Source organism: Cannabis sativa, chromosome 9 (assembly GCF_029168945.1).
Source record: "Cannabis sativa cultivar Pink pepper isolate KNU-18-1 chromosome 9, ASM2916894v1, whole genome shotgun sequence".
NCBI lineage: Eukaryota > Viridiplantae > Streptophyta > Magnoliopsida > Rosales > Cannabaceae > Cannabis > Cannabis sativa.
In genome coordinates, this window is record NC_083609.1 from 44,416,818 (window position 1) to 44,424,802 (window position 7,985).

The following is a 7,985-nucleotide window of genomic DNA, read 5'->3' on the forward strand; positions in this document are numbered from 1 at the left end:
ATGTTTACTATTCTTACGTATATATTATATTATATTCTACATTTATTAATTAGTAATACATAAATTAACACTTTAACTAGAAATATTTATTTGCTAGTGTAAAAATATGATATAATTTAGTAGCAATAAATTTATAATTGCAATAAATTCTAATATACACAAAATGCATCAACTTTATATTTTACACCAATATAAAATTTTAGCTACAAAAAATACTAGTAGCTAAAAGTATTCATATGCCACCAAAATTTTTAGCAACAAGCATATTTAGTGTCATTTTGATTAAAACTCATTTTGCTACTAAAATTTTGTAGCAAATTTTTATTTAGTGCTCAAAATGTTAGCTACCAAAGATAATTGTAGCTAAAAATATAAATTTGCTACTAAAATATTTGGTAGGAAACTCATATAGTATTTTTTTATTAGAACTTGCTACAAAATTATTTTGCTACGAAAATTTAGTAACTAATATTAATTAACTGCTACCAACTACATTTGGTAGCTAAACTTTCGTTGCTAAAAAGTTGGTTTCTTGTAGTGATTATACATGTTCTTTGATTTGTTAGTTAAGCCTACTTTCTGGTCAGGGTGATACGTACATTTTGGGAACATGATAGTATAATTGAGTGGGAACGCTAACATAAATATGGAGTCTATAACTTCTATAGGAATTTATACGTAAAACGATGATATCCTTCGAGCTTGGCTAAACAGAGATAAATGGTTGAAATCTCATTTATACGGAGCTAAGTGTTTTAAGGATAAAATACATTGAAGGTGTAACGGTAATTTAGTCCTTATTCAATGTAGATCATCTATTAGAGGGTCATTGATCAAATTAGGATTATAACAACGGATAATTAATAGCGTATCTATATCGTGGAACATATAGAGCGTTCTATATGACTGAGTGCAATTCCAAGTTCCAAGTGTGGATTCAATAAAGAATTAATAAGTTAGGGAATTTACTTGGTAAATTCTGTTCGGCTTATTGGAAGCTCGGTTATATAAGCCCATTGTCCCCATACTAGTTGAGACCATACTGCTTGTAAGACTGAGATAATTGATTTTAGTTAATCAATTATAATTCTAAAGTTAGACTATGTCTTGTTTATGAATTTTCACTAAGCAAGGGCAAAATTGTAAGAAAAGAGATTCTAGGTTTTATTTGTTAATTAAGAGACTTTATATGTCTAACTAATAAATATATTAAATGACAATATTATTTAATAACTAATTTTTTGTTATTAGATAATTAGAATTGGCATTTAAATTGTTGAATTGGAAAATTGGCTTTTTCGAGAAAATGAGATGCATAAATGATAAAACAGCAAAATTGCATAAGTGAGGCCTAATAACCAAAGCCCATGGCCGACCACACTTAATGAGTTTTATCATTATTTTAATGCTAAATAATTCTAACTTAAACCTAGGTGGTTACCTATAAATAGATAGTGATGTCTCACATTCACACTTAACTTTGTCAGATGAAATTTGAGCCTCCTATTCTTTCTCTATAGCTACCACTTCCCTTCTCTTTTCCTCTTCAATTTCGAACCTTGAGTGAATGAGTGAGTGCCCACACACATCAAGTGGTATCTCAATCATAGTGTAGAAGATTGTGAAGAGATCCAGGTTCTGATCTTGATAATGCTCTGTTAAAGAAAGGAATCAAGGGCTAGAGATCTGAACGGAAGGAGTTATTATATTCCACTGCACCCAATGTAAGGGTTTCTAAACTTTATATGTGTTTATTTAATTGTTTTAGAATTCATATTAGGATGTTAATGAAACATACATGGTAGTAAATTTAGATCCTGGTAAAATATTTCCAACAGATAGCAGTGTGGAAAGATTCAAAGCAAGGCTAGTTGCAAAGGGTTACAACTAACAACGAGGGATTGATTATACTAACACCTTTTGTCATGTCAGTAAACTCGTTACTGTTAAACTAGTTCTTGCTCTTGCTACGATCAAAGGTTTGCATCTACACTAATTAGATATCAACAATGCTTTCTTGCATGGTGATCTCCAAGAAGATGTTTATATGTCTCTACTTCTAGGGCATAAACATAAGGCGGACTTACCACCAAACCCTTTTTGCAAGCTAAGAAAGTCACTTTATGGCTTGAAACAAGCCTCAAGATAGTGGTTTGTAAAGTTTTCAAGCGCTTTATTTGCTGAAGGATTCTCCCACTCTGCAACGGACCATTCTCTATTCATAAAACACTTCAACGGAGGAGTCATCTTTTTTTTTTCCCTTCCAATCAACATAAATGGGAGACTACAATAGAGCATTCTCTATTCATAAAACACTTTAAAGGAGGATTCATCTTTCTATTGGTCTATGTAGATGATGTTATTTTAGCTAGCAACAATGTTTAAGCACTTGAAGCACTAAAACTTAGACTTAATGCTCGTTTCAAATTGAAAGATTTAGGACAACTGAAATATTTCTTAGGATTGGAAGTTACTAGATTAAATAAGGGAGTTTTTGTTTCTCAAAGACCATATGCCCTGCCACTATTAGAGGATCTTGGTTGCCTTGGATGCAAGGCAATGAGTACACCAATGGAAGCCAATCTTAGACTTGGACAAGATGAAAAGGTAAAATTGGAAGATTCAACCCTATAAAGAAGCATTGTGGGAAAACTATAGTACTTAATAATCACAAGACCAAACATTTCATACTTAGGTTACAAACTGAGTCAATTCCTATCCATTACAAGAGTTAGTTGCTTGAATGCAGCACATAGGGTAGTAGAATATGTGAAACAATCTCCTAGCCAAGAGAACTATGGTTTAATCCATTCACATGGAGTAACCTAAAGTTTTATATTACAAGGACAAGAAAGGAAATTTTTTTTTGTAGGTGTATTCAATGGACTTAACAAAACTTCCTGTTCCTAGTATTATAGGTTTGAGTTTATCTAAACCTACGACTTATGGTATACCTGGTTAATTACTTACTCTAGTGCAAGCAACTTACTTTAGTAAGATGCTGAAGCATTTTCTTTTCTAATGGCAATCTATAGAAGTTTCTCGACTTCTAGGCATAGATTTTATTTATCTAAGGAAAAGTCTTAACTATTCTAGAAAAGATAAAGCCATGAAATAATTCCTTAAATCAACAGTGAGAGGTCTCAGATATGCTTTAGTATGCCTTAGACCAGACACCTGGTATTGAGTGGGAGTAATGAGTAGGTACAGATTAATCTAGGAAAGGAACATTGGAAGACAATCAAGTAAATCTTAAGATCAAGAACAGGAACTATATATTAGTCAATAAGGGTGTGTTTAATACTCTTAGACTACACCAAATCAGATTTCTAGACTTGCCTTTGTGCTAGAAAGTCTGCTGATGAGATGCTGATTACTCTGGGGGTGGAGTAGTGATTTTGGAGAAGTGTAAAAACCTATCTGAAGTCTCTAGGTCTACCAGAGAGAGACTGAATGTTAAAGTGTCAGGAAAGGTACTTATTCAGTCTAAAGAAAGTTCTATACATTTTTGGCACCGTTCCAACATTTCTTAACTACTAGTGTTACTTCCTGATTACCCAAAAAGTAGCTGCCGAAAGTATAGAATCCAGTATCCCAAGAGAGTAGACATATAGAGAGGAATTTCACATTATCAAAGTTTTTGTGATTAAGGAAGAGTAATGGTGGAGAGAAGGTTGTGGTTAATTCAACCTGTCAGATCCTATTACAAGGAGGACACTACTACTACACTTGATTTGTATATCAAGGTGTTGAGATTATCTGAAATGCACTTTTTGTTTTATATTAGTGCAAGTGGGAGTTTGTTGGGTGTTGTGCCCTAAATAAAATCTATTTCAATATAATCAGATTTACTTATTAATAAAGATCATAAATAACATTTTATGTTGCGTGGTTCACATGATTTATTTCAAGATTATATATATAATGTATAAATTCTATTTAAGTCCAGAACATATGAATTTGTTAATGATTATAGTGTTGTCAGCACAGTGGAATATAATCTTGATTATATGTTCGAAAGTTTATTCCCTGATTTGTCAGTTCACTGGATTTAGGCTGACATGATAATCAACGATAGGTATTCTTATAGCATGGATAAGTGGTATGTCCTTTCCAGGGTATTGGCAAAGTTTACCAGTATTGGATGTATGGAGTATACATCGGAAGGGACCGATATTGAACTTTGATTAGATATATTAAAATTTACCGTAATATCTATTCAATTCAATATCACCCGTTGATCCTAGATCAAATGATCTTAATCCTGATATGGTTAGGTTCGATCTCAAGAGTATTATACATATTCTTTGATTTGTTAGTTAAGCCTACTTTCTGGTCAGGGTGATACGTACATTTTGGGAACATGATATTATAATTGAGTGGGAGCGCTAACATAAATATGGAGTCTATATCTTCTATAGGAATTTAGAAGTGAAACGATTATATCCTTCGAGCTTGGCTAAACAGAGATAAATGGTTGAGATCTCATTTCACTTCGCTGAAATATCATTTATTCGGAGCTAAGTGTTTTAAGGATAAAATACATTGAAGGTGTAACGGTAATTTAATCCCTATTCAATGTAGATCATCTATTAGACGTTCATTGATTAAATTAGGATTATAACAATGGATAATTAATAGTGTATCTATATCGTGGAACATAAAGTGCGTTCTATATGACTGAGTGCAATTCCAAGTTCTAACTGTGGATTCAATAAGGAATTAATAAGTTAGGGAATTTACTTGGTAAATTCAGTTCAGCTTATTGGAAGCTCGGTTATATAGGCCCATGGTCCCCATACTATTTGACACCATACTGCTTGTAAGACTCAGTTAATTGATTTTAGTTAATCAATTATAATTCTAAAGTTAGACTATGTCTAGTTTATAATTTTTCACTAAGCAAGGGCAAAATTGTAAGAAAAGAGATTGTAGGTTTTATTTGTTAATTAAGAGACTTTATATGTCTAACTAATAAATATATTAAATGACAATATTATTTAATAATTAATTTTTAGTTATTGAATACTTAGAATTGACATTAATATGGTTGAATTGGAAAATTGGCATTTTTGAGAAAATGAGATGCAAAAATGATAAAACAGCAAAATTGCATAAGTGAGGCCCAATATCCAAAGCCCATGGCCGGCCACACTTAATGGGTTTTATCATTTATTTTTTCATTATTTTAATGCCAAATAATTCTAACTTAAACCTAGGTGGTTACCTATAAATAGATAGTGATGGCTCACATTCACACTTAACTTTGTCAGATGAAATTTGAGCCTCCTATTCTTTCTCTATATCCGCCATTTCCCTTCTCTTTTCCTCTTCAATTTCGAACCTTGAGTGAATGAGTGAGTGCCCACACACATCAAGTGGTATCTCAATCATAGTGTGGAAGATTGTGAAGAGATCCAGGTTCAGATCTTGATAATGCTCTGTTAAAGAAAGGAATCAAGGGCTAGAGATCTGAACGGAAGGAGTCATTATATTCCGCTGCACCCAATGTAAGGTTTTCTAAACTTTATATGTGTTTATTTCATTGTTTTAGAATTCATATTAGGATGTTAATGAAACATACATGGTAGTAAATTTAGATCCTGGTAAAATATTTCCAACAGATAGCAGTGTGGAAAGATTCAAAGCAAGGCTAGTTGCAAAGGGTTACAACTAACAACGAGGGATTGATTATACTAACACCTTTTGTCATGTCAGTAAACTCGTTACTGTTAAACTAGTTCTTGCTCTTGCTACGATCAAAGGTTTGCATCTACACTAATTAGATATCAACAATGCTTTCTTGCATGGTGATCTCCAAGAAGATGTTTATATGTCTCTACTTCTAGGGCATAGACATAAGGCGGAGTTACCACCAAACCCTTTTTGCAAGCTAAGAAAGTAACTTTATGGCTTGAAACAAGCCTCACGATAGTGGTTTGTAAAGTTTTCAAGCGCTTTATTTGCTAAAGGATTGTCCCACTCTAGAACGGACCATTCTCTATTGATAAAACACTTCAACGGAGGAGTCATCTTTTTTTTTCCCTTCCAATTAACATTAATGGGAGACTACAACAGACCATTCTCTATTCATAAAACACTTTAAAGGAGGATTCTTCTTTCTATTGGTCTATGTAGATGATGTTATTTTAGCTAGCAACAATGTTTAAGCACTTGAAGCACTAAAACTTAGACTTAATGCTCGTTTCAAATTGAAAGATTTAGGACACCTGAAATATTTCTTAGGATTGGAAGTTACTAGATTATATAAGGGAGTTTTTGTTTCCCAAAGACCATATGCCCTGCCACTATTAGAGGATCTTGGTTGCCTTGGATGCAAGGCAATGAGTACACCAATGGAAGCCAATCTTAGACTTGGACAAGATGAAAAGGAAAAATTGGAAGATTCAACCCTATAAAGAAGCATTGTGGGAAAACTATAGTACTTAATAATCACAAGACCAAACATTTCATACTTAGGTTACAAACTGAGTCAATTCCTATCCATTACAAGAGTTAGTTGCTTGAATGCAGCACATAGGGTAGTAGAATATGTGAAACAATCTCCTAGCCAAGAGAACTATGGTTTAATCCATTCACATGGAGTAACCTAAAGTTTTCTATTACAAGGACAAGAAAGGAAATTTTTGTTTGTAGGTGTATTCAATGGACTTAACAAAACTTCTTGTTCCTAGTATTATAGGTTTGAGTTTATCTAAACCTATGACTTATGGTATACCTGGTTAATTACTTACTCTAGTGCAAGCAACTTACTTTAGTAAGATGCTGAAGCATTTTCTTTTCTAATGGCAATCTATAGAAGTTTCTCGACTTCTAGGCATAGATTTTATTTATCTAAGGAAAAGTCTCTACTATTCCAGAAAAGATAAAGCCATGAAAGAATTCCTTAAATCAACAGTGAGAGGTCTCACATATGCTTTAGTATACCTTAGACCAGACACCTGGTATTGAGTGGGAGTAATGAGTAGGTATCAGATTAATCCAGGAAAGGAACATTGGAAGACAATCAAGTAAATCTTAAGATCAAGAACAGGAACTATATATTAGTCGATAAGGGTGTATTTAATACTCTTAGACTACACCAAATCAGATTTATAGACTTGCCTTTGTGCTAGAAAGTCTGCTGATGAGATGCTGATTACTCTGGGGGTGGAGTAGTGATTTTGGAGAAGTGTAAAAACCTATCTGAAGTCTCTAGGTCTACCAGAGAGAGACTGAATGTTAAAGTTGCAGGAAAGGTACTTATTCAGTCTAAAGAAAGTTCTATACATTTTTGGCACCGTTCCAACATTTCTTAACTACTAGTGTTACTTCCTGATTACCCAAAAAGTAGCTACCGAAAGTATAGAATCCAGTATCCCAAGAGAGTAGACATATAGAGAGGAATTTCACATTATCAAAGTTTTTGTGATGAAGGAAGAGTAATGGTGGAGAAAAGGTTGTGGTTAATTCAACCTGTCAGATCCTATTACAAGGAGGACACTACTACTACACTTGATTTGTATATCAAGGTGTTGAGATTATCTGAAATGCACTTTTTGTTTTATATTAGTGCAAGTGGGAGTTTGTTGGGTGTTGTGCCCTAAATAAAATCCATTTCAATATAATCAGATTTACTTATTAATGAAGATCATAAATAACATTTTATGTTGCATGGTTCACATGATTTATTTCATGATTATATATATATAATGTATAAATTCTATTTAAGTCCAGAACATATGAATTTGTTAATGATTATAGTGTTGTCAGCACAGTGGAATATAATCTTGATTATATGTTCGAAAGTTTATTCCCTGATTTGTCAGTTCACTGGATTTAGACTGACATGATAATCAACGATAGGTATTCTTACAACATGGATAAGTGGTATGTCCTTTCCAGGGTATTGGCAAAGTTTACCAGTATCGGATGTATGGAGTATACATCGGAAGGGACCAATATTGAACTTTGATTAGATATAT